Source organism: Equus przewalskii, chromosome 11, assembly GCF_037783145.1.
Source record: "Equus przewalskii isolate Varuska chromosome 11, EquPr2, whole genome shotgun sequence".
Classification (NCBI taxonomy): domain Eukaryota; kingdom Metazoa; phylum Chordata; class Mammalia; order Perissodactyla; family Equidae; genus Equus; species Equus przewalskii.
Window position 1 is genome coordinate 1,057,783 of NC_091841.1, and position 27,704 is coordinate 1,085,486.

Here is a 27,704-nt window from a genome sequence, read left to right on the forward strand (position 1 = left end):
CCAACGGTTTTGGGATACAGTCATCAGATACCATATAAAAGTACTTATTCACCATTCAGAGCCAGGGGTGGACCCGAGGCCGGTCTATCCCATTACCTTCCTAAAGGCCACAGCGGCCACGCTGACAAAGAACCACGTCTCCTCACCCCAGATGGGTCACTTCTGCACTGCCCACCCCCCAACCCCGCAGTATTCCAGCCCTGTTCACTGACAACCTAACAGCGTGCCAGATGTGGTGATGCTCTGGGACACACAGTGAACAGGACACGGGCCCTGCCCTCTTGCTGTGTGCAGTCTAGGGAAGGACGGCAGACAGGATGCTGGCCAAGTCAACACTGTGTGAAGGGGTGAGACAGTCAGCTGAGGGAGCCCAGAGGAGGGGTGTCTCAGCCAGACGACCCAGGCCTGGTGGTCAAGGGAGGTCTCCTGGAGGAAGGGACATCTCAGCGGACGATGAGAGGCCATCAGTGTGGTGAAGGGGTTGGATGGGTCCTCCAAGCAGAGGCAAAGCCTGCAGAGGAAGGTTCCGGGGCAGTGATGGGTTGGGGAGGGGACCCATGGGGCTTGTCGTGGAGCTGCGTTTGTAGAGCGAGCACATTGTTTCTACTGAGACTGGGGCAGCCTGGGAGGTGGCTAACAGATATCAGTGCCCTCTCTGCACCAACCTTGGAACCGCCACTAATCCAAAAGGGTTGGCAACTTTTTCTGGAAAGGCCAGAGAGCAACTACTGTCAGCTTTGTGGGGTCTATCACAGCCCTCAGCTCTGCCAGAGGGACGCACAGGGACAACATGAAAGCAAATGGGCATGGCTGCCACAGGGACACACAGGGACAACACGAAAGCAAACGGGCATGGCTGCCACAGGGACACACAGGGACAACATGAAAGCAAATGGGCATGGCTGCCACAGGGACACACAGGGACAACACGAAAGCAAATGGGCATGGCTGCCACAGGGACACACAGGGACAACAGGAAAGCAAACGGGCATGGCTGCCACAGGGACACACAGGGACAACATGAAAGCAAATGGGCATGGCTGCCACAGGGACACACAGGGACAACAGGAAAGCAAATGGGCATGGCTGCCACAGGGACACACAGGGACAACAGGAAAGCAAACGGGCATGGCTGCATTCCACGCATAAGACTGTGGACACAGACCTGAATCTCATGTCATCTGCATGTGTCATGAAAGAGTCTTCTTTTAACACTTTTTCAACCATTTAAAAATGTAGGGGGCTTGCCCCTGCCCAAGTGATTAAGTTCTTGTGCTCCACTTCAGTGGCCCGGGTTCATGGATTCAGATCCTGGGTGCGGACCTACACACCAATCATCAAGGAATGCTGTGGCGGGGACCCACACACAAAACAGCGGAGCATTGGCGCAGATATAGCTCAGGGCTAATCTTCCTCAAGCAAAAAAAGAGGAAGATTGGCAATGGATGTTAGCTCAAGGCTAATCTTCCTCAAAAGAAAATAATAAAAATTAAAAAAAAAAAAAAAAAAAAAAAGTAAAATGCATTCTTGACTTGCAGGCCATACAAAAACAGGTGGTGGGTGGGATTGGGCCCAGGGCATTGCTTGCCGCCACCCCTGTGCTGATCCAGAGCCCCTTGGAGGGACTGAGAGGCGCAGCTGGAGTGATGGGCGGCACGCGGCCGGCCTCCTGGGGAGGGCCTGGTGGAGGGCAGGCGGCAGTAGCAAGAGTCTCGGGGGCCAGGACTCTGTCCTGAGGGCGCTGAGGACCCACTGAAGGGCCTGAAGCAGCTGAGTGACAGGGTCACATGCACAGACAGACGACCCGCAGCAGTGTGGGGGTGGGGAGCATCCAGAGCAGCGTGCCCGCCCTCTGCGGGCTGACTGCAGCCCAGGGTCCACCGGCCACCACTGGGGCTCCTTGTCCAACAAAGCTGCCCTTCCTTTCACGTGTGCACTAAGCACTAAACATCAAAGACAGAGGTAGCGCACTATATTGTTAGGAACTAAAATTCATGAAGGGATCATTTTTAAGCCCAAATAAGTGAAAACCACGTTTGATTACCTTTAGAACCGGTGATGTTCTTGGATCAACTTAAAGCGGTTAGCAGATTTCAATCTATCAGTCTTTATGACTCAAAACGTAAGTCACAAAGAACAGGAGAATTCTGCAACATGTGCCTCAGACTCTGGGCCAGAACAGAGACACCAGAGCCCAGAGGCAGCATCACTCCCTTCATAACTCATTTGGGCACCCATGCACGTCCCCACCCCCTCACACACAGAGAAAGAGTTGCTCAGAGGCAGATAACAGACCCCACAGATGGAGAACACTTTCTCTAAGGCCCTGGACCCTCTACCCCAGGTTAACTGATGGCCTTGCACTTGGAGTAAGGACGTGAGTAGGCTGGTGGAATTGTAGCACTGTGCTATTTGCATCATTCATTCACTTATTCAAATACTCAACACAGGCCTGTTAATTACACGGAGCTTGATGCCAGGAATACAGAGGTGAGTGAGACCCACAGTCCTGCTCTGGAGGAGAGGAAAATAATACACTCTATTATGCAGACAAATAATTGAAATGCATGATAAATGCTAGAGGAGGGGTCTGCAGCAGGTACTGGAAGCCTGGAAGGAGTCTGAAGGAGGGCTTTGGCTATGTGCTGTCACCAGCAGCAAGGGAGGAAAAAGAACAGGATGTTTCAAGAAATCCCCCACTTGCTCCAAGAACCCCAAAGGGATTTCACAGACTTTATGAGAAGCAAACAGTGACCGGTCATCTCCTGGCTGAGCGACATCGCACGCTGGAGCAGGGGGAAGGGAAGAATGTGCAGGGCAGGAAGCTCACCTATAGAAAGGAGATTCCTGTAGAATGTTCATTTCCTGGACGGGGACATCCCAAACCTATGTGTGTCACTCCCAGGCTCTTGAGAGACACCATGATCTCTCCCTGTGAAGATGTGCAAAACCAGCCGGTGCGTGCTGGAGACCGTGCTGACGCTCTCAGGGACCTCTCCAACGCCATTCCTTCCCCTTCCTGGCTGACAGAACCTCAATTCTGCCCACATTGGCTATGCAACACGAGCCCTGGGGGACATCTTCCCAGACTCCCTTACAGCTGTGCAACATGGCTTTGGACAATGAAACATAAATTCAGGACTTCAGGGGTTCTGGAAAATACTGCTTTTCCTGATTGAGGTGGTCCAGCCAGCAGGGCTTTGCTCTTCTGCCTCCAAGGTGACACGCTGTCTTGCAGCAGCAGCTGTGTGCAACCAGGAGGCAGGCCACCTGCTGCAGAAGCTGGAGCACGGTCCCCACGGTGCCGCAGCAAGGGGGACAAGCTGCATGACGGGACAAGAGCGAGACCAGAGTCAACACGCTAGGGGCGGCGGAGTAGAAAGCTGAAAGAGCCCGGTCTCCGACAGTCTCACCAAGCGGCTGCACACCACCACGAGCTGCCTGTCCCTGAACTTCTTGTTACGGGAGAAAAAAGCAATGCCACGGCCCGGGTGGTAGAAATTGATTTTCTCACAGTCCTGGAGGCTGGAAGCCTGAGACCAAGGTGCTGGTTTCTTCCGAGGCCTCTCCCCTTGGACTGTGGACAGACACCTTCCGCCTGTCCCCTCACACGGGCGTCCCTCTGCATGTCTGTGTCCTCATCTCTTCTTATAAGGACCCCAGTAAGACTGGATGAGGGTCCACTCACATGACCTTGATTTACCTTAATTACATCTTAAAAGGCCCTGTCTCAAATACAGTCACATTCTGAGTCACTGCAACATACAGAGTTTGGACGGTCACAATTCAGACCTTAACAGTCGAGTTTTCTGTAACTGGCAGAGGAAGCGATTTCTCTGATACAACATGGTTTCTGTAAATCATTAGTTTTCAAAAAAACTTTAAACCGTGGAACCCTTTGTTCAAAGAAAGCCATATGAAGAGTCCAAGGATAAAGCCATGTCCCTACTCTCAGGACCTCCAGGGTCCCATCGAGGTTGTCAGTGGCTGCCCAAAGCCCCGTCCACCCTGGCTGGCTGTGGAAACGCCTCAGGCTCTGCTGAGAACACAGCGGTTCTGCCCACGACACCAGTTCCCCAAGGGGTGGGGTGGCCGCAGGGGCCCCAGCCCCCCTTAGCTCAGACAGGAGGGCTGGAAGCCCGTCGTGGGGAGTCTTTCCGGCAGACCCTTCGGCTGCTGCCTGGCCAGCGCCCATGGAGCTCCACTCACAGTTTATTTTAGTTTAAAAACTGCAGAGAGGCAAAAAGACGAAAATAAAAGTCACCGTAATTTTACCGCCCCGAGATAATCACCAGTGACATTATGGTTTAATATCTTTCCTTTCGAATCTGTACCTATGTTTTGAGTGTCACCTCTAGTTTTAAGTTTAAGAAGGGAACCCTCCACATACTTTAACAACCTCCTTTTCCACTTAACAATATTTCACGCATGTCTTTCCATGCCTCCAAATACTGTTTCTCATCGTCACTCTCAACGGCCACAGCACGCACCATTAGAGAAGCTCACAGTTCCCACTGCTGTTATTCTGGGTGAGCCAGGAGGGACCCCCAGCCTGTCTGCACAGTGGGCAGTGGCCCCCAAGTCACACAGAACCCAGTGCTCTAGCACCGCAGAGCCTGCTTGCTGTCCTACCCCTCAGAGCGAGCCCTGAGCATCCACTCGGGAGGCGAGGAGCCAGCTTTCCCCCGGGGACGCATTAGAGGGAGGCAACCTGTAACAGCATCCTCCCTCTCACTCCTAATGGAAGAGCAGGCCTCATGAAAGGAAGGAGAGCCCCAGGAAGAGGCGGAGTGTCCTCGCAGTGTCTCAGGATTACAGGCTCTCACTCCCTGGGGCCTCGAGGGGCCGGCTGGGGGCGTGTCGTCCAGGGAGGGCACTCGGGCCTTTTGGGGCCCTGACACCCAGCCCTGGACTTGCACACAGGCCCACTCCCAGAGGGGTCGCTTGCTCCCTTGGAAAGCCAGGACCCCCCAGTGCTGTCCACACAGAACCAAAGGGGGAAGGTCTCTTGCTGTGTCTGTGGGTTTCTGGGGAAAGACAGAGCAAGCGTGCAGCCAGCTTGCCTGGAAGGGAGGCCTCTTCTTGGGGAGTGCTTCTGTCCCCCTGCCCTGGGCTCAGAGGGTCTCGGCCTGGCTGCAGAGCTGTGTGTGACCAGGGTGCTTAAACGGCAGCTCCGGACTTTGGCTGGAGTCCCTCGCTGTTTGTTGTACAAACTCCTACTTACAGTCTCAAATTAGGCTCATTAAAAAGCCAGCTCCCCGTGGGGCTGTAAACGTCACAGGAACAAGCGAAGAGAGATTTTACGAGGCTGGCGTGTGATCTGCCCACCAGGACGGCGGAGACCCGGTGGACACAGTCAGCCCGCCTGCTGGGATGGGACCCCCCTCCCCGGCCCCGCTCGATGGAGGCTGCGCAGGCAACGAGCCAGGGAGGCGGCCACACGTGGACGGGCTTCCAGGACAGCGGGGCCGGCCCCTCTCGCATGCGAGCAGCACAACTGACAGATGGCGGGGAGGCACGCGGCCACTCTCAGATCCTAGGCCCTCCCACCCTGTCCCTGTGTCTTTATCTGAAGCACCCCGGTCCATGTACATTCCCCCAACACTCAGCATTATCAGCAGAGGCTGCTGCCAACATCACACAACCTCCGCCTCACTTGGGCCTCGAGCATCAACCTCATCTTTCCGCAGGGGTTTCTCCTGCCTGGGTGGCAGGCCCGTTCTCACTGTCACCTCTGCTTTGCAGCATGGAACCCCCTGAGGGGTCGCGCCTGGCAGGCGGTGGGCGGGGCAGTGAGTCCTGCTCCACAGCGTCATCCGGCTCTGGCTTCGCTGACCTGTCAGCGGGCCCCCACTACGCCACGCTGAAGCAGTATGTCACCTCGGAGATCTTACTGTCCAGCCCGCAAGCCACTGGCCAGATGGCGAAGGTGAGAGAATCAAAACTTCCTAACCTCCTCCACTAAGTCTCAGGGCTTTACAAAAACTCACACAAACAACCCCTCCTCCCTCCAAAACCCTGAAGCCCACATCATACACGCACACGGTGGAGGCTGGCAGGGGCGACAGACCCCACACCGTGTACGCACACGGTGGAGGCTGGCAGGGGCGACAGACCCCACACCGTGTACGCACACAGTGGGGCTGGCAGGGGCGGCAGACCCCACATAGCCTACAACCCCATTTGTGCTCACCCACGATCTGTGCGTGACGTGCAGCCCCCGTGTTGTCTGCAGTCCCCAGCCCTCCCATACCCATGGCACAGCGATCACGCCCCGATGCTTGGCACTCCTGCACCACATCTGAAGCGGCTGCCTGAGGACACGGTCCCAGTGACCATGAGTTCACTTCCTCTAAGGGAGCTTGTGTGCAGCTCCAACTGCCAGAAAGTTCCTATTTAATCCAATTCTGTCTTGTTGCAGCTTTCACCCCAGTCCTATGTCCACACCAGCAAACCTACCCCCTTCCTGTGGTGGGGCCCCCACCTCCATCACAGGTCCTGCTGCGTCACGGCTCCGCCCCCCCCAAATCCAGGCTCTCAGGACTTCTGCACACTCCAGGGTGTCTGTGTGTGTCTATCCTGATTCGGAAGAGAAAAGGAGGATCCACACCTTCTTTCCGGACTCTGAAATGCTCACAAGGGCAGCCTCACCATCAGCGGCTTCCCCTATCTTGCCCATCCTCTTTCTACCCAGCAGCCAGCCTCTACCTTCCCAGAGCCTCCCCTGACCTAGTGCAGGGGTTACAACCACAAGCTTACAAGCCTCCAATCTTGGCTCTCCACTTACTCGCTGTGTGGCCTTGGATATGTAACCAATTCTCTGAACCTCAGTTTCCTAGCCTGTAAAATGGGAATAAAACCTACTCTCAGAGAGCGAGAGTGAGATAACCGAGACGTCACAAGTGGGTGCTCAGCGCAGTGCCGGGCACAGAGCAGACGGAGGCTGTCTGGGCCATTGTCCCCTTGCTCACACTGCCCTCTGCACCTCCCCGGGGCGCGAGGCCGAGTCCTCTGTGATATCGATAACCTTGTGCTACATGGCGGGCTTACAAACGGTGGAAGCTCTAGTTTTCACCTTCCTCCTTCCTGCTCTCTGCCATCTCTGCAGTTCCAAGAACCAAGATGCTTAATAAGTAAGAAAAACCCATGTCCAGAGAAGAGGAATTGATTTTAGCTTTAAGCTTAGTAAAAACTGGATTCTCTCAATATTAAAGCAAACCAAAATAAAGGCTTTGGCTTCAGATGGCATTACTAGCTAAAGAAAAACCCCATATCTGTGACCCAGTCTCCTCCAACTGCACAGCTAATCAGGAGACGGTTGTGCACGACGGCAGACGTCAGAGGGCAGGGCCTGCCAGGCGAGGACTGCAATGAGCGGGCCAGGCAGCCCGGCCTCCAGCCTCAGTCCTCCCCAGCCCTGGCCCTGATCCAGAAGACGGGCTGGGAGCGGGGCCCTGAAGTAGGGTCTGCGAGGCCGGCCCCTGAGGGTGCAGCTGCCAGCTGTAAACGACAGCTCTGATTCCACACTGGGTTTGCAGGCTGCAGAGCCCACTCTCTTGGCCCCCAGCTCTCCTAATCCTTTGCCTCAAAAAGAGACAGAGAGGGAGAGAAAGAAAGAGAGGGAAGAAGGGAGAAAGGAGGAGACAAGGAAGTGTCTGTCTGAAAAATAAACCCACGTGCTGCATGAGCACCCTGAGCGCAGAGTTTATTCTCCAAATAAACAGCGGGAGCGGCTGGGCAGGATGAGCGTCACTCCGCTCGCCCCCAGGAGCCCAGGCTCTAGGAAGGGGAGTTAACATAGGGCTGTCCTATGGGAATAGAAAGCAAAGCCAGGATCCCCTTCCACGAGTGATGGACCCGCCTCCTTAGGGAGCAGTTCACTGCAGGCCAGAGGATGCGGAGAAGGAGCGTGAAGCCAAAGTGTCCCGAGGACTCTGGAAGGAACGGGGTCCCCATTTTATCATAAGGAAACTGACACTGCAAGAAGTTAAGCAACTTGCTCGAGATCAGGCAAGCTAGACAGCAGCAGAGCCCACATCCCTCACTCCTCCATCACAGGAATCTGGGCCCAGCGTTCCTAAGTCAATATTGGTGGTTTTTTAAAAAAATTGAGATCTAAGTCAAGTATCATGAAGTTTACCCTTTTAAAATGCACAATTCAGTGGTTTTAGTATATTCACAGGATTGTGAAACTATAACCACTATTTAATTCCAGAACACTTTCATCACCCCAAAAAGAAACCCAGTACCCATTAGTAGTCACATTCCATTCTCTCCATCTCCACCACCCCCTCTCCAGCCCTGGCAAGTCATCTACTTTCTGCCTCTATGGGTTTGCCTATTCTGGGCAGGTCATATAAATGGGATCCCATGATACGCAGGCTTGTGTGCCTGGGTCTTTTATGCAGTATAATGTTTTCCAGGTTCATCCATGTTGTAGCTCGTTATAAGGACTTCGCTCCTTTTCATGGCTGAACGGTCTTCCACCGTACGGGTAAACTGCGTTTTGTTTATCTGTTCATCAGTTGATGGACATTTAGACTGTTTCCACTTTTTGGCTCTTATGGATTATGCTGCTGTGAACACTCACAAATACGTTTTTGTGAGAACACACATTTTCATTTCTCTGAGGCATATACCGAGGAGTAGACTTGCCAGGTCATATGGTAATTCTATGTTTAACTTTTTGAGGAACCACCAAACTGCTTCCCCAGTGGCTGCACCATTCTACGTTCCCACCTCCTATACATTCGAAGTATAGGAGGGCTCCATATCCTCACGAACACTCGTTATTGTCTGTCCTTTCGGTTAAAACCATCCTAGTGGGTGTGAAGTGGTATCTCACTATGTGACAATTAAAAAAAAAAACTACTTATTCTTTGCTACCAAATTGGCAACGATTCTATACTAGAATGGGCTTCCTTAGAAGGAATGCCACCACAAAAGACACAGAAGAAGCACATAGAGAAATAGGACAAAGCCATTCAACAGGAAGCAGTCCTAGGAGATGAGGATGACCCCAAGGATGACGTGCCCTCACTAACTTCATGTAAATTCCTTCTATCATTATAAGAATAAATAATGCACGTTTACTGCAGAAAAATACAGACAATACATCCAAGTACAAGGTGGAAAATAAATACTACTCATAATCCCATCACTTAGAGGGAAGTACTGATACCTTTTTTAAACCTAGAGAGTTCTGTCATTCACTCATTGTAAAGCACTTTCTTATGTCATTGAATCTCTCTGCAACAGGCCTTGACACGTCTGCGCGCTCACTGCCACCTGGTTCAGTTCCACGAGCCCGCTCTGCACCTGCTCTCCTAGAGCATTCACCTTCCTTCCTCCGTACCTCACCATCGCTCAGCTCCCAGCAGGGCCTCTGACCTGCGAGGGAGGGTGGACGTCTGTGCAGAAGCCCCTGGAGATCCTGTAGGATGGACAGACAAATGTGCATGCACACGGCGTTTATTCCCTGTGATGACCATTCTGGTCAGAGAAAGCAGAGAGGCTGGACCCGTGAACTTGGGGACACCACAGTCCACTCCTGCGTTCGAAGCTTGTCAGTTCCCAAATGACACTAAGGGGCAGCCCAGCTCAGGAGAATCTGAGGCCACACTGAGGTTCGAATGCTGGCTCAGTCACTCACCCAGTGACGTCACCCAGTGATGCTGGACAAGTCCTCAGTCTTTCAGCAGTAAACTGGGCCGACAATCCCTATGGTACCTTGCAGGGTGCTAGGAGGGTCCAGTGAGAACTTAGGGCAGTGCTTGGTACACAGGACGGGCTAAAAATGGTCCCTGGGGCCAGGGGTGGCCAGGGAAGGCTTAGTACATTGGTGATGGTGAGACCTGCCCCCTCGGGGCCCCTGAATGGTGGTGGTCCCTCCCTAAAGCATCTGGGCCATTTACTTGCCCGTGCACACCTCCCACCCACCCATGGCAGGGGCCACAGGACTCTGTGTGGTGTCCACCTAGAGCTGTTGATCTCGCAAGAGGCTTTGCTGGCCTCTTCCAGACACTTCTTTCTTATTTTCATCACAAAACTTCAGTACAGATTTGGCTCCTCTTTCTCTAGTTTCTGAAAATCCTCTTCCAAAAGGAATGTCTCAGACACCCCAGTAGCAGTGAGCACAACCCACGCCCAGATCCTGCTTCCTAATACCATTCTCCACGAAAAGGCCCCAGAGCTCCTTGGAGACACAGCAAGGAGTCCACAAGATGAGCCTGGAGCATCCTGCCGCGCCAGAAATTAGGAGCGCACAAAAAAAATGATGGAGAACATCAACGGATGTAGGAGCCAACTGAAAGAGTTCTCAATGGCCCACGTTGGCACAAATGGAGCAACAATATAAATAACAGTACTGGATTATAATTCAAAGTATAAAATAAATATCCATGTATCCATATGATTAATAACGATGGAATGATTGAACAACTGGTCGAATAAATAATGAGGGGAAATAGACAAACCTTTCATACAAAATAATTCCAACTAATTTATGTAGATACATCCCCCTCGAGGTGGAACATAAATAACTTCCTTTCCTGTAAGTGTGGGATGCACATAGTGAGGTCACTCCAAGGCGGACAGTATGAAAAGAACCAGAAGGGGGAAAAAAAGAGTACTTTCACAGTAGAGGAACCTGGCACACGCGCTCTCAGCCAGCTGGTCAAGGTGAACATGGTTGGCGATGAGTCATGCTGACAGCGTGTACCCTCAACGTGATGTGACGAGAAAAGGGCTTTACCCCTGGGCTCTCCCTCCAAAACCTGCAGTCCCAACCCAATCACGAGAAGAACCTCAGACAAATCCAAAAGGAAGGATATTCTACAAAATACCTCACCCATACTCCAATGAACCGTCAAGCTCACCAAGAATAAGGAGGGTAGGAGAAACGGTCACAGCCCAGAGGACTGCAAGGAGACCTGAGGACTAAACGTTATATGGGGTCCTGGGACAGAAAGAGGACATTAAGTAGAAACTAAGGAAATCCTAATGAATCATGGACTTTAGTCAAGAATGATGCTTCAGTTCGCACGTTGTGACAAGTGTAGGCTGATAATAGGGGGCACTGGTGTAGGGTGTTCGGGAGCTTGCTCTAATATTCTTGCAACTTTTCTGTAAATCTAAACTACTCTAAAATAGGAAGTTTATTAAATGTTCATAAATAAATAATCCTTAAAGAAACAACCAAACAAGAATATCCCAGAAACAATACCATGTGAACTTCCCTCAGTCCTCCTGGGGTGACGTCTCCTGTGAACCCTAAGGTCTGTCTAAACTCCGCAGACTCTTCTCTCACAGAGCACTTGCAATGCTGGGCTGCATGGTATCTACGCATTCACATATCCATTCACAAGAAATCATTCTTACTGAGCCCTTCCTGGGGCCAGGCACTGTGCGAGGCCCCAAAGATGCAATGGCTCAGAGCACAGGCGTTCTTCCCCCCCGCCGTGGTGCGGGGGCCTGTGAGAGAGATGCCTGCCTGTGGTGCTGGCCTGGACCTTCTGAGGCTCAGGCGGCAGCCAACACTGCTGAGTGGATGTTATTCCACCCCAGCTGCTCCATGCATTTAATGCCATCCTTGGGCCGCTGCTGGCATTTAACAGGGCTGATGCCCTTTAGGACACTTGGGCTTGGTTTATCAGGAATTTTTTCCCCAAATCTTTTTTTTTCTGATTATAAAGGTAAATATGATTATTATTTAAAAATCAGAAAGGCAAAAATGAATAAAGAAAAAGACAGTTTTCTATAATCTTACCTCCCAGAAATAACTATTATTAATATAGTATAAATATTTTCTTCAAAGAGCCTTTTTTGAGCATAAATTAACATACCAACTTTTTTCCACAGACAGGTGAACAATAACGTCATTATGATCCTAACACTGAATCCTGTATTTTGTGGACATTCTTTCAGGTCAGTATATTTGACTATTCCCGTATCTTAAGATCTGCAGTCTTCCACAGCAATCGCTGCCCCAAATTTGACCCGTGGCCCTTTCTCACAGATGTCCAGGAGCTGTCGGTCCGGCCAGGAGCAGGCCAGCGGGGCTGCAGGGACTTTCCAGGGGGGCCTCGGCTCGGTGGGGGATCTTCCCTTTTCCTGGCTCCTCCCCTGCTGAGGTGGGTGCCGAGGGAGGAGCCAGTCCCCGGAGGGCTCAAGGCAGGCGAGAGTCAGGCAGAGGAGGAGCTGAAGGCTGACTCAGTGAGGCGGGGAAGCACAGGGACTCCCACCTCAAGTGGGAACCTGTCACAGCTGATAATGAGAACTGGGGGGATCTCCCCTCCCCGACTTTCCCAGAGCAGAGGCTGTCACCAGAACATCAGAACCACTGAAAATTGCCCAGGGCTTCCCCAGCAGGGAGATTCCTGCGTTCCTTTCACCGAGAACAAGACTAACCACAGGACTTACACCCCGCGTGAGGCTGGGCCACGGAGGCGCCAGAGCTGGTCCTGCCACAGAGTGCCAGCCCCGTGGGAACACCCTGAACGCCAGCTCTGGTTCTGTCCCTCATAAAACAAGGTCAAGGTGCTTTGCACAGAATCGTTTCCTAATGAAAATGCACAGCTACAGGGCAGCGCTAAGCCCTGGAGGACACTCAGGTGACCAAGTGCCTGACGAGGTCCCCAGGTTACGGGGCAATGCCGCCTTGGGGATCCTGGCTGGGCCCTGGAAGGGTGCCCATGAGTCCCCTCAAACAATTCCACAAGTTGCTGTGTTTATGCACCTGCTTAGCTGCCCAACGCCTGGCACTCCTCCCAAATATAAACTCCTCCTGGCAAGGGTTGCTTGAACACAGCAGGCAGAGTGGACACTCCATAAATGTCTTCTGGAAAGAAATGAATGCTATCAACCAGCTGTTTGTGACCATGGTTGGGTTATTCAACCCCCACCTCAGTTTCCTCATCTGTAAAATGGATATGGTTTCTTCTCTCTAGCAGTTAAGGTGAGAATTAAAAGGGAAAATGCACAGAAAGTCTTAAGCCTGACACACAGGCGAGAGTCCAATAAACCAATAACCAGGCTCTCACTGTCATGATCACAGGGAGGAGGCCTCCTGGACCCTCCAGTAAACTGCCACATCCCAAGCACTTAATCAGTTAGCCTTTGTTCAACCCGCCCCACAGGAAGGGGATGTCAGAGGGGAACATCAAAAGGAACTGGTGCCTGGGATCCCACCTTCCTAAGAGGATTTACCTGTCAGAGTCACCCAGGACCCCGTGCGAGTGGGGATCCCACCGTCTGGCTCCTAAGCCACAAGCCACGTGTCCTGCTGACAGCACTCCTAGGAAGCAGCAACAATCCACCCACCAGTAACTGCCATTTTGCAAAGCTTTTCCTGATCTAGGCTGCTCAGTCCAGCTAGAGGCACTAATTAGCTGCCGGTCAGCCGTCAGCTAACTGAGCAGTCCTTGCACCCCCGGGGAAGGGACAAAGCCAGCAAGGCAGAGCAGAACCCGTCCCTCCTTGATGCCAACCTTCCAGGTAGCAAAGCTCTAAATGGACAGCTGTGCGGTTAGGGCAAGAACAGAAGCCGGCTTCTCTCTGCCCAGGCCCAGAGGCAGGCCAATCTCCAGACGGGGACAGGAGTGCCGCTGGGCGGGGGCTGGCAGGTCAGCTCTGCAGCAGAGGGAAGGGAAGAGGTCCTGGCGGAAGTCCCTGGAGAATCTTGTTGGGAGAGGGAGTTAAAAATGCAAAGAGACAGAGGCTGGAGAAAAGAGGGGAAGAAAAATAGAGAACTGAAATGGAGTGAGTTATTTCCCTTGCAAGAGGAGGCCTTTTGGAACAGTCTGAACATCCGAAATTCAAAAAGCGCATTTTGAAATAGCTGAGAAAATATGGAGATTTTCTCCTTCCTTCGCTCTTGCAGAAGTTTAGAGAATTCACACTGCCGGCCGTATGTGAAGGGCAGAAAACACAGGATTCAGTTGAACATACTTATTAAGAAAAAAATTCTTCCTAACTTGGGCTGGTTCATGCGATGGGTTTCAGACAGCTTATTTCTAGGGCTGGGGGAGGACCCCGTCCCTCGACACTTCCGTTAGGGCAGCTTCTTGCAAGGTCACGGGGCGGATGCTTCTCCCCGTTTTCAGGATTGGGTAGGCAGCAGACTACAGGCAGCTGCAAGCAGAGAGGACCCCATTCTCTTTGGGTCCCTTCCTCACATCTCTCCCCACAATTTACTGATTTACTCCCGGAGGCCTTGGGACCCCAGGCCAGGCCTTCATCTCCAGGGAAGCAGAAGCGACTGAGATGTGGGTACATCAGGCCTCCCTGCGGACAAAGAGCAGAGGAGAGGGAGAGGACCGAGTGTGCACCGGCTGCAGAGCGTCTCCTTGATGGATCAGCACCTTCCTCTGCCCTAATCATTGCAGACAGCCTCCGCATCTCGGGCCCCCCGAGCTATCTGTGAGCCCTCAGGGATCCGGGCTCTCGGGGTCTGTGGAGATGTTCTGGCAGCTATTATCTGTGATCCTCAAGTTCATGAGACAGTTCAATCTAAACATAAAGACTTAAAATCATTTAAATCGTAAGAAGGAAGCAAGCTGTTGAGAGGCATCTTAAGAAGTGGTGGCCAAGAGCAGAGGCTCTGGGGAGAGAATATCTACCTCCGAATCAGAGAGAGAGAGAGAGAGAGAGAGAGAGAGAGAGAGAGAGAGAGAGTGTGAGTGTGTGTGTGTGTGTGTGTGTGTGGTTTTCCCATCAGTAAAATAGAGTCCACAGCACCACCTCTATGGTTGTTATGAAGATTAAAAGTGCTAACAGGTCAGAGTGAGCACAATGTTGGCAGTTTTATAACAATTACCACGACCACGTCCTCATGATCTTCCCGGGTGTTCTGATTTCAAATTGTTCCCCTGTTATCTCTGTCAGCTCCTTTGCCAGATTATTCATAATTATTATCATCATCAGAAGGTGCTCTTTGTAAGGGATATTCTCACTCCTCTGACTTATCCTCCGTATAAATCTGAACTTGCCCCGTTCAGGCTGTCTTCAATGGGGACCCACTCAAGAAGAGCCCCAGGCCACACAGCAGAGAAGCCGAGGCGTCCTCTCAGAGGGCATTCGGCACCTCCCTCTCCTTCCCCAAATCACACTACCTATGGGGAAAGGACAAGACCACAGGCATAAACAACTGTGAAGGCTCAAAGCAGCCCCAGGGAAAACAGAGCCCCAGCCAAAAGAATGAGACCCTGGAAAGGGCGGCCTCCAAAGCCAGAGGGGGTCCAAACCACCCCCATTTCAGTAGCTCTGCTCTCATCTGGAGAGAAGTCCAGTCTTGACTTTTTGAGCCACTCTGGCTTCCTCAAGGGGACTGGCAGGGACCAGGACATCCCAGGATCAGGGTGCTCAGTTTCCATCAGCTTCCTCGGGGATCTGGGAAGGAAGGGGAGGATGGGACGGAGCAGGCCACTGCTACCCAGAAATGTACTGTCCTCCCCCCAGAGGTTCAATTTCCATTTTCCGACCTTCCCTGATACCACCTGGTCCGACAGACCATCAGTGCCCACCTGCAATGCCTGGCTGCTCTCCCTGCATCACTCTTTGTGTTTCCTTCCCAGCAGAACAAAGAGAGGGATCCTGTTAAAACCCAGAAGCCAAGCTGATCACGCCACCCTTCTATTCAAAGCCCTCCTATGCCTCACCCCTTGCATGCCCTCCACCCAGCACTGTGCTCTGAGTAAGTCTTTAAATTGGCCTCAAAGCCCTACACCATCTCCCACATCCCCACTGGCCTCCTTGCTGTTCTCAAATGTGCCAGGTATGCAGCGGCCACAGGGCCTTTGAACTTGCTGTTGGTTTTTCTGAAATGCTCCTTCCTCTAGGTATTTGCATGGCTAATTCTCTCACCTGCTGCAAGGGGTGTTGTGAGGATGAAGTGAGTTAACGCTCTAAGGCCTCAGAGAGTGGAAACAAGGATGTCATCAAACGTCCCGTGTGCATTTCCAGGGTGGGGAGAGGAGGAGGCAGTGCTCACCCGGACACGGTCCAAGGGTGCCTACCTTACCCTCTGAATTTCCAGCCAGACTACATGCCTGCTGCCCAAGTACCACGGAAGGAGCGGAGAAAGGGGGAGTGGAAGGTCCTGGAAGGACATCGTGAGCCGCAGAGGCACCTCTCTGGGAGTCCAGACTCAAGACGGGAGAGGAACCTAGCAGGCCTGTCTCGCATCGCCGACATCCAGAGGCCCAATGTTGATCGTGTATTATTATTTTTAAAAGATCACGTCAATCTTCCATTCCATCTTCAGACAGAATGGAACACTGGCTTTTATTCTAATATGGACACATCATCACTGAACAATGGCAAGCTTTCAGGATCCAAGGCCGTTTAGGTCAGAAACAGGCACAGCCCCCAGAAGGCTGCGTGAGAGGCTATGCCCCTCTGAGGGGTCTTGTGAAGCTTCCACAGGTTGATCTTGCCTCTCGCCCCCTCAACTGCTTTAACACATGACACTGCCCCGCCCGCATCTGAAGCCTCTAGAGGTTTCACTCTGTACCTTGACGGTGCTCCCGGAGTCCCCCAACTTCCCAGGCACACTGTGACTCTGCCTGGAAACAGTGGGCTTTTATAAACGAAACCAGGAGTCACTCAGCACAGATCTGTGAAGTCAGTCTGCGTCAGCATGAGTCAGACTTTCCCACGCCCTGCCGGTCTAAGGCGTTATTACTGAACCAAGGGGCCAAGAGGACACCAGTTCCCACCCCCGACAACTCCCGGCTGCTTATGCGTCTTACAACTGAGTGGCCAGGTCTTTAAGTGAGATGATGACACACGGGGTAGCAGCGGTGGTGGTGAGGAGGCAAACGCTTGCATCCGCTTGCCCTGCACCCCGCGTGCTGGCCCCGCCGCAGGGAGGGGCAGCTGCTGCTGGACCCTGGTGTTTCTTTTTGGGGGAAGCTAGCAGAGGGGACAGGAATACCGTAAGAGAGCTCTGGGGCAGCTGTCACTGCATTAACTCTGAGGGAAGGAGAGGGATCGGTGTGCCGCGGGAGGAGGAGTGTGGACTTGTGGGGTAAATGACCCGCTGAGGTCTCCTGGTCACACGGCCCACCACCCAATCACCACGGGCTTACGCGCACTCCTGCGTGGAGCTGAGCGCTTCGTGTGCACCTCACCTCAGGCCGTCCTCGCCAACGTCTCTGCAGGTGCGACATGATCATCACTTCACTTTCCAGAAGAGAGGACTGAGAGGCCAAACGACCCGCCCCCGCCGCCCCCGTCACAGCCGCCACCTGAGGACTCAGTCACTCACTGAGGCTTCCCCTCGGGCTGCTCCCTGTCCCCAGCCTCCCTTTTCTCCTGTTCTCAGTCCCCTGCCTGCCCAGCTCACAGGGAAGCCTACGGGGAATGGACGTCAGGAGCCCGAAGGGGAAGCAGAGACGAAGGAGGGGCAACGCCCGCTGGTGGCGCGTCTACCTGTCGAGGAGTCGCCCCATACAAGACAGCGCGGCTTCTCCAGAACACGGGGAGCTGGAGGCGGGGCTGCTGTACTCTCCACATTGACGCGGCGGGTAGAAGAGTCAGACACAGCCCTTTCCAGATCCTGCTCTGCCAACGACTAGCCTCACGACCTCAAGCCAATCCCTCAACCCCACTTTCCTCACCCACGACCACGCTCGGGCCCTCGCCCCCAACAGCAGCCATCAGCCACATCTCATGAGTGCTCACTACACCCTTGCTAAGTACTTCCCGTCCAGCATCGCACTCAATCCTCAAAAGCAATCCTAGGAGACAGGGTCCTGGGCTCATCTTCACTTTACAGATTGTCATTATCTGTCTGTGACAATGGGAACAACATTCTCTTATAGGCTTCTACGGAGATTCAATAAGGTCACCTTATGGAACATGCCTGGCACAGACTCGGCCTTTGGAAGGTGAAGAGCTGAAGCCCATGGACAGCCCTAAGGTCAAGCATCTGGTCAGACCAGAACAGAGCCCCGAGACGCCCAGAGCAGCGCTCTTTCTTGAGGACACGCCCCAGCCCCAGGTACTGGGCAGTGACTCAGCACAGGGCATTCCACTGGCTTATAGAAAACTGTCCCGGAAAACCCCAGCTGCCTGTGGCCACGATCCTTCTGTGCCCTGGGAGAAGAGGGGACATGACTGGAGGAAGTGTGGAATCGAAAGCTTTGGCTGCAACACTGCCCCAGCACTGGATCCACAAACCCCCGGCCTCCTTCCACGCCTGTCCTGTGCCAGGCCCTGCACTAGCCTGGAGATACAAACAGAAACCAGATCAGCTACTCTTCCAGCCGCCAGTCCCGGGTCCTGGCAGGCCACGGGGAACCCAGATGCTGACCTCTGGAGACGTCACTGTTGACCAAAAGAGCTGGTTTTATCTTTTTTAAAAAAATCACTTCCAGTTGTTAAATGAATAAACAGCTCTAAGACACTTAGGAGATAAGAGGACCATGTGTCAGGATTCCCCTGACCTTTAGAAGCTCCAGGTGAAAGTGGAAGCGGCCTAGGCTGGCTGGCGGCTGTGGGCAAAGCAGATCAAGTTTCACCGGCAACAAAGAGACTGAGGCCCCGCACACTTTCAGCACGTGACCAGAATGATCCACAGCGGGGCCCCTGGCACAGACGCAGGGCAGCACAGCGCGCGGGACACAGGCACGCCCAGCAGCCTTCGTCTCTCCGAGCGAGCGCGCCTGTGTTGAGCCTCTCTGTACGTCATCTCACGGGACTTCGATTACTCCTCCCAAGAGGGCTGAGTCAGCCTGCTGGGTTACTCCCCACCCCACCTACTGGCTGGGTAGCCTTGGTGCGGCCGACCTATCTTAGGAGACTCCTGTAGAAGCTAAATCAATCCACATACGGGACTTCACTGAGGACCCGGGACACAGTGCTCAATAACTGCTAGCTGTGATGCTCATGACAATCGCTTACAGCACTGTGACTACATGTCGTCTGTATCTCACGCGTGATGAAACTGAAACTTCCCAGGGTCAGAACCCACTCCGGCTTGGTCCACTGTCTCTCTGGACGGGCTCCCCTGCCCGCCTCACCACACTGCCTCCCTGGAGCCCGTCCCCACGAGACCTTCCTTGAAGGCAGAAGGCAGACAGCTGCCTGTTCTTTGGCTTTTCCCATAGAAAATCACCTCTTGAAGCAAACCATCCAGGAACAGAAACCCATTTTGGGATCTTTCTATGGAAGCAGATCGGAAACCAACCCCTGGACGTGCTCGGCTGGGCGGACCTGGGGCCTGACTCTCAGCTCACCGGTCACCCAGCTGAGCTGGAAGGCTTTCCTGAGGGGCTGTGTCTCTAGCTGTGCCGGCTTCCGCGTGTTTCCTCCTCGGACCCAGAGGAGGCTGCGCCGGGCAGGACAGGCAGGAGCTGAGGCCGTCTTCCGAGCGGGGCACTGCCTCGTCCCTGGGGCTCCTCGTACTGCTCCACACCATCCTCAGCTGCACAGCATCCACTTCCACAGACCCTGGCTCCTTTCCAGAGCACGGAGTCTCACGGTGAAGACACAGAAGCTTTCTGGTCGGCCGCTTCCTGCACCCTGAGCACCGGGCCACTGTTACTGACAGAACCCAGAGCCGGCCCGCGGCCAGCGAGAAGGGCCGTGCTTGGGGTGACATCACATGGTGCTGCCCTTCCCTCCGCTGTTCCTATCACACCGTGACAAAAGGCCTGCCTTTAGTCGCTGAAAACACGACTGTCCGTCAGCGTCTCGTGTGAGGGCGCCGTGCCTGCGTGAGGCACACGATCTAGGGGGAAAGAGACGCCGATGGAGAGACTCCAGTGAGGTCCCCCACGTCTAGACTCTGCACAGCAGTCGGAATTATCCTTTCAACAAACACCTCAGATCCTGTCACCCCGCTGCTCCAAGCCTGCCCTCGAGGGCTCCCCACCCCACTCAGAGTCGAAGGCCAGTCCTGACAATGGCCTACAAGGCCCTGCAAGGCCGGCGCCGCCTCCACAGGCCGCTCTGCCCTGCGCCCTCCCTGGAGCTCGCCAGGCCCGGGCCTAGGTGCAGGCTGCCGCTCCTGTCCAGAACGTTCTCCCACGCCTCCGGGCGGCAAATCCTCCCTGACCACCCTGACGACCCTGCTTCACCCCAGCTCAGCCCCCCGCCACGACCCACCTGCCCTCGCTCACTGCCCTCCCCACTCACCACCCTCACACACTGGAGACCCCCCTGTGGCTGCCGACGGTCTTCCATCCCCCGGGCCCTGCGACATGAAGGCAGAGATCTGAGTGTGTCTGGCTCTCCGACACATCCAAGCACCCCGGACAGTGTCTGGCACCTCGCAGGGTCTTGGTCGATCCTTGTCGAACGGACGAGTGAAGGAGTGAGTGAGCATGCCCTATGGAGAGGGTGCTGTGAGCACGCCCTACGGAGAGGGTGCTGTGAGCACGCAGGGCAGAGCACCAATTAGCTCTAGGGAGCACGAGGGGTCCAGGGGCGGGGGTGACAGAGGCCAGTCTCTGCAGGAGGGGAGGCGAACACACTGCTGCCACCCCTCCGCCGAGGGGCGGTTCCACCTGCAGGGTGACACCCAGGCCTGGGACTGGCCATCCACTTCTTCTGGGTGCCTCAACGGGCAGCTGCACTGCAGAGCTTGAAGACCCCGCCAGGGAGGGCAGCTCTCCACAGCCTGACCTGTAAAATCTCCCACCAGCCAAGCCCCCCTTGAGGTTTCTGAAGTCAGAGAACAAACCAAGTCCCAGCTGGCTGTGAAGGCGGAGGGCAGAATGGAGGCCCCGCCAAGCATTAGAAACAAACGCTACTTACTGAGAGCGCATCACAACCTGGCACTAGCAACAAATAATGCGTCCTCACGGAGGAATGTGCACCTCAGCGTGGTGACAGGCAGAGCACAGGACCCGCCCCATGGGCTGGCTGAGAGGAGTACAGGAGCGGAAGCAGCCAGTTTTCAGAAGAGTGCGTCCGCTGCCACGCGCAAAGCGCTCCCGCCACTACGTCACCATCCTCAGCTTACAGAGGGGAAACTGAGGCACAAAGAGGCAGCATACGCGGCTCAACTTCCACAGCTAACAAGAGGCGAGCCAGGATTCAAACACAAGCTGTCTGGCTTCAGGCACTTTTCCTTACCCTGCTCCACACCACCCTCAGAAACCGGGCTCCTCGCAGAACGCTCCTTCCTAAGGGACAGCGAGGCTCCTCCAGGCAGACCTCTTGTGAAAACTAAACCGTGCTTGGCCCAATCTGAAGGAGGCTGGCTCAGAGATCCAGCAGCCAGGTGTGGCTGAAAAGCACAGGACGCACCAGCTCCCCTCCACAGCCGTCCCCTGCAAGTGTCTGGAGCCGCCGTCTGTTCCGGACAACATCGTAAACCAGGGCAGAAGCCCAGCTGTCCATGCGGCAGCCACAGACACACACGGGCCGCAGCAGAAGAGTGGCCCCTCTCAGCCCGAGGCCACCCATGTCTGCCATTTATGGACTCGTCTTGGCTGTCACTTCTGGCAATGTGTGTCTACCAGCAGCCCTCCCACACGACGTGGAGTGGAAGGACGGAGGGCTGGCTGGGACGTCAGACTTCTTGCTCCCCCGTCCCCAACACCTTGAGTTGGATGCTGTCACTCCTCCCAGAGCAGTCCTGACCTAAGGTGGCCTCTGTCACATCCACACCCTCAGGATCTCGCCTTGATGTCTCCCCAGGAGATGGACTGGAAGCCAGCAGGGTGTGAGCCTCACTCTGCGCAGGCTGAGTGCCTAGTACAAGCCCCTGGCAGGATGTGAGGGGTGTGGATGGGGTGTGCTGGACCACTCAGGAGTTCCAGGGCCCTAGCAGCACGAGTCAACACCTGGTTCTCAACCCTTATCTCCCTTCAAATGGAGACTCTTCAGCCAAACACAAGAGCACGGAGCGGCCGGGCGGTCACGTGGGTTTCTGAAACAAGTTCAGTGAGGGGCCCTGGTTGGGCAGGCTTGTGTCCAATCTGCAACAGGAAAGCTTTCTGTTTGTTTTTTAGAAAATGAATCTTGTCTCCCCAAACCTTCTTCTCAATACTTGCATACCTAGCCATCCCAACTTTGTTTGTACTCTGTTACAACAGGAAATCTCATTTATTTCTTTAGGATTTTTGGTTTTTTAAAAAATAAAGTTCATATGTGCATTACACAAACAAGTTTCTTTGTATTGAGTCTTGGAATGCTCAACAAATCACTTTTAGCCAGAAGTCCAGTTTCTTAAAAAGCTAGGCCAATGCCCCCCATCTGAATCAGCCTTAGCCAGTGGACGGTGGAACCGCGGCTGCCAATGTCACGGGTTGCCAGGCAGGCTTCTCACACCAGCACCACCTCTGCTCCCCTCAACAGCTCTGAAGATGGACCCCAGAGACCCATCTCTCGAGGAGTCAGGGCCCACCAGGGGCCGAAGAGCCAGCTGAGAGTTCTCAGCAAATCCTCAGTCCCACCAATCTCACCACCAAGCACAGAGCAGCTGCCAGCGAGCGCCTGCGGACCGCAAGCCAGATACCCGCCGGGCGCTTTACACGTACCATTTCATTTAAAGCTCCCGATAACTCCATGAGAACAGCTATTCTTGGCACTATTTGTACATGAAGAAATAGGTTCGGAGGTGTAGGGGAGAAGGAGGAAGGCAAACCAACACATCTCAGAGCTTTACGCCAGGCAAAGGGCCTGGATAGCAGGCGGGTCTGGCTGTGGCAGAGGGGAGAGTGGCACCTCCCTTCTTCTATGCAACCAAACGGGGCGAGGCTGCCAGCGGTGCGCTGACCTCAGAGGGCGTGACTCCTGCGTGAGTCGCACCCGGGTGAGAGTGGGGGACCTGCTCAGACAGCCCCTAGTGTTTCTGCTCTGCCTGTGTGAGAGCCCTGGGCAAGGTGGCTCTTTGAGAAAGGGAGATGCAGAGAAATACAGCTCGACACACACAGCCCACACTCTCCCCCAGGCACCAAGGGGATGTTGCAAGGACCCTGACGCCTCCTTCCCGTTGGTCACTGTTGACCAGGGGTCCACTCTCAGGCCCAGCAGGGTGTCAGGTGCTCTGGGGGAGGCCACATACCCTTTCTGAGCCATAAGAGAGACAGGGTCTTCCTGAAAGGGTCAGAGAAGAATTACTTGCTGTAACTTGTATTACGTGCATCTTTATAAGATTCCTTAACTTTTTTTTCTGGGACCAGGTGCAGCAAAACTAAGTTAGCATGTTCTTCCAACTGGAGCACTACTCTGGTAAAAGGTATACGGCAGAGGAACTTAACACGGAGTTGAGGACACAATCATCCCTCACGTGACAACAGAAGAGCAAGACAAGGACATCTAGAGTGAAGTGAGAGCTATCTGCTGCAGACCACAGAAACAGGAATTTGGACGATGGAAAAAAGTCTGCGATGGCTCCCGGTTATCTAGGTCTGCCTGTGTTCACAGGGACTCGAGGGCCAACGGAAGACAGGCTTTGCTCAGCCGTTCCTTCCTGGCACCCACGGAGGGTAGCGTGCAGGGCACTCGGAGACCTGAGTCCCCAGGCATCCCCTCCAGCCTCCTCCCTACAAGGGGCTCACAAGCCGGCCGGGGAGAGGAGACTCACCGGTGGCCCTCCCAGACCGTGGGTGCGTTCAGGCTGCAGGTGCTTTTAGCACAGGGAGATGAGCCTGGCTGTGAGGACTCACAGAGCGGAGCTGACAGGAAGGCCACCTGAGACGGCACACTCCCCACACCAGAGCCCCATGCCTCCACCTGAGAGCAATGACCAGAGCCACGGTGAGGGGCCCTTCCTGAAGCCTCACATGTGCCCACTTCCCTTCGGTCTGCTCCTTGAGGTGGCCACAGCTCCATTCTTGCTGGGATGACTTCCCTTCAGGAACAGCCACCTCTGGGGCTGTCTGGGCAGCTCATACGACCACTGCTGGACTAGCCCCATAGTCGGGGCAGGAGGGCGCCATTTGGATGGCATGACCCCAGCCCCACTAGACCACAAGTGGGCCACTGACTCCTTGCCAGAGAATGTGGAATGGGGACCTAGACAGAGTGACTGGGTTCCTAACCTGTGCGTTTGGGACATTCCCTTCCCGTCTCCAGTGTGCCCTTGTTTACAAAGCAGCTCACAGAATAGAGGAAAGCAAAGAAGAGAAGAGGGAGGGAGGGAAAAGGGGGTGTGTGTCCTCCCGGTCCTTGGTCCCAGCACTGTCCTGAGGCTCAGCGCTCCTGCCCTTGGGCTCCACCTGCTTCTAATCCCCCTCCTGTTTGCTTTCCATGTTACACTCAAATATGTTTTTATAACTTGCAACCATGAGAGTCCTCCCTAACCTAGTGCCAGGTGGGCCAGAAGAGGCTGGGTGGTCACCAGGGAGCTGTAAGGTGACCAGATCTGGACACCTGGTCCTCTCCCGCCACACCCCAGGGCCGTCACCTGGCCCAAGCACAGCTCAGGGCCTGACTCCATCCCTCGATCCACAGGAGGAGGAGGCGCTTCCCTATCTGCCATCAGCGGGGAAATCTCCTATTAGTGCTGGCCCTGAGCTCCCACTCCCCTTGCCAGCTAATCCCTACCTCCACCCTGGGAAGACCCAGCCCCACGTGTCTCCCCAGCATTCTTCCCGGATGACAGCACGGCTCGCTGCTGCTAAGGCAGAAGCCCCAGCCCTGTCCAGGCTGAAGCGTCATGCCCCATCCCTCATCTCAGGGCCTGCACCCAGGCCGCTCGCATCCGCGGAGGCCTCCCCTGGGCCGGAGACTGCAGCGGCCTGGGATTCTCCACTGCCCTCCTTCAGAAGACTGGGAGCACCGCTCATGACACAGCCGCCCCGGCCCCTGCCCTGCGGCACAGACGCAGCCCAGCTAGAGAAGCCAGCCCTGCTCACTGACCCCGCCACCTCGGACTCCAGGGGAGCCAGAGAGGAAGCACACAGTCCCTGCTTATCTCAGCCTCTTCTTGCCTGCGACCAGCCCTGCTTCCCCTCTCCCCTGCCACGGGACGGGGATAAATGCTGTCTTCACTCTCCAAGGAAGGCTCCATCTTTGGCAGACAGGGCACTTGAGACAAACCTGCCTTGTCTGGCCTTCACCCTCTTGGCCTTAAAACTACCATGCTCCTCCTTCAAGCCTCCTCGGTGGGCGAAGCTGGCCCGTCCTTCCCTAGGCAGAGTGGGAGGGTGCTGACCGTGCAGAAGCATCTTTTCCCATGTGGTGCAGCACTGGAGTCATGGCAGCACCCACAGCACATCAAGTCGTGACTTCAAGAGCTTAAGAAATCATCTGAGCACTTACGAAGGGCCAGGTACTGGGCTGGCTGCTCGGCAGACACGATTGCATTAAACCTCAAAGCCATCCATAAGAAAGGTACTATTATCTCTTCCGTGTTACAGATGAGGAAGCTGAGGCTTAGAAAGCCAGGCCGCCTCCCAGTCCTCGTGCTAGTGCCTGACAGAGCCCAGAATCGAGCCCTGTCCCCCACGCTGAACCTTCCTGCTGCCTGTAGGCTCCCGACCCTATTCCTTCTGACCCAGAATGAAGGGAACCTCTATTACCGCTGACTTCCTTCCATTCGTGTCCAACGGCACTGTGAATAGGGCAGCCACCAGCCGGCTGCGGCTCTGGAGCAACAGACATACCGCCAGAGGACACCGGGAACTGAATTTTTACTTTTACTTAATTTTAATTAATTTAAAGAGCCGCAGGTTATTTAAGTGGCTGCCATACTGGAAACACAGTTATAAAATCATATTTTGCGCAAAGTACTTCCACACATACCATATCATGCACTTTTCAGGCAAGCAGCGTAAGTTCAATTAACTCCATTTACAGGTGAGAAACCTGAAGCTCAGAGATTTGCTCAAGTTTAATTGAACACTTCGCTCTGTAAGCTCCCAAACTATTTCTATCATACAACTTTTACCCCAGACTGGACCTCTGACCTCAGGGCCAGGAGAGACGGTCCTGACTGAGCCCCAATCCAGTTCCACCATTAACTTGACACATCCCTGTCTCACCTTCCCTCCTCTACGTGGAAATAGGAGGGACCAATGCACACGACGCGGGGCTCCAGCGAGCCTGGGGCACGGTCTTCCCGGACCAGAGAGGAGGTGGTCAGGATTCAAGATCCTTCTAAGCTGCTGTGTGGTTCCAAGTTAGTTTTCTAAAAATGAGGCAAGAATGAGATAAATTCTTCCGTCCTCCACTAGTCTTGTCCCAGGAGCCATCATTAGAGGGAAAAACATAGTGCGATCCTACACCATTGGAGGACATTCCAATGCCTCCTTAAATGAAACCCAATTCCTGATCATTTCGTTTAGGGTCACTCCAATCCTCAGGACATCGCCACTGGGCCAAAAATGGTCTAATTCACTGGGTGGGCGCTAAGTCCTTGCCAAACACCCTGGCACTAAGCCAACACTCATTCCCATTCCTGCTCCTTCATGACATCCAACCAACGAGCCTCAGCTAACTGTGATGCCCACACTACAGTCAGTTTCTAATCTCGGTTTAGAATCCTACTATGCCCATACCATAGCCAGTTTATGATTTCCGGGGCGGGGGGCAGGGGAACATCAGAGGCAGAAATAAATCACATGAGGAACAGTCAAACAGAAACCGTGAATTCAATAAAACACAGACAGAAAATAAACCACTAACCCAGCCACCAGTGACCAGTGCAGTATTTTTCTCCCTCTGGTCCCTGGTGACTGCCCCTAGTTCTGGGAAAGGCTCCCTTTCGTCCTCTGAGTCAGGCTTGAAGGAATACTGCAGTATTTCAGCCTTGGGTTTCTAGCAGAGAAACAAACCTGGGTTTGTCATATAATTTTCTGCACCTCCGCTGTAATAACACATCATGTGTGGATCTGGGCTAAAGCAAACACCATATGGTAGCCGTGTAAAAAGCTGTCCGGGGTTCTGACCTTGAGCTGTAAGGGGTTTGTTTAGGAAAGCAGGCCGGTGGGGGAGAATCAAGTTGGTAATGAAGGTGGGGTTGGCGCCCTGTACAGTGTGCCATTTGCAGGCGCAATGGAGGGAAATGAGGCTGGTGTCAGGTTCCAATACTCAAGGCAAAGTCGCCAATGACTTTTTTTTCTTTCCCAAGTAAAAAATGTCTATTTTCCCAGTCTCTTACTGCAACACACACGCAGGCGCACATACATGCACACACACTCCCTCCAGAGGGGATGGATCGGGGAGCCATGGGCTATCCAAACGGAAAATTACATCCTGAAAACTCCGGCTGGTGAGTTCTCCGTTCTGTGGACTGCTGCAGCTAGCTGAGCAGCTGCAAGAACGAGACACATTCGGCCCTGTCTGCAGCCCAGGATGTCTTGAGTTGCTCTGAACTGCCACCCCAGCATGCTCACCCACATGAGGGCCACTCACAGCAGGTAGATGCCTTCTCAGGTGCTTAGCTGCTTAAACATGAGCTTATTTAAGAAATTTAAAGATTCTAAATATACAACAAAACTCCATTATGCCTCACACATGAAATGATCCCCAAGAGTTATTCTGAAGAGCAGCAGGTCCTGGCTTCGTAAGTCAGTTTTTTAATGAAGTCTTAAGACTGACCTCTGAATTCTGACTTGGACCAAGCTGAGTCCATTCTGAACACACATGGAGGACAACTGCTCCGTAACGATCTGAGACCCTTGGGTCTTCATGTGGGAGGGAAAAATTAAAAGAAAATGAACCCAAGAGCCGTGTGTGGCTCGAGAAGACCGGTTCTACGGCATCAGAGAAAACACATGACTGAAGAAGCCTTCAGAATTGGGACC

At 54.0% G+C, this 27,704-nt stretch overlaps 1 protein-coding gene across 3 annotated transcripts in view; it reads right to left on the bottom strand.

Moving 5' to 3' along the window:
* ABTB2 (ankyrin repeat and BTB domain containing 2) overlaps positions 1 to 27,704 on the bottom strand; it is a 164,198-nt gene that overhangs the window by 53,266 nt on the left and 83,228 nt on the right. Inside the window, exon 1 of one of the 3 annotated variants that reach the window (XM_070564715.1) lies at positions 18,447 to 18,684. The exons of the other annotated variants lie outside the window; for them this stretch is intronic. The gene's annotated coding sequence lies outside the window, so the exon portion shown is untranslated. Of the gene's footprint in view, positions 1 to 18,446; positions 18,685 to 27,704 lie in introns of those variants that run through there. 3 annotated transcript variants of the gene reach the window in all.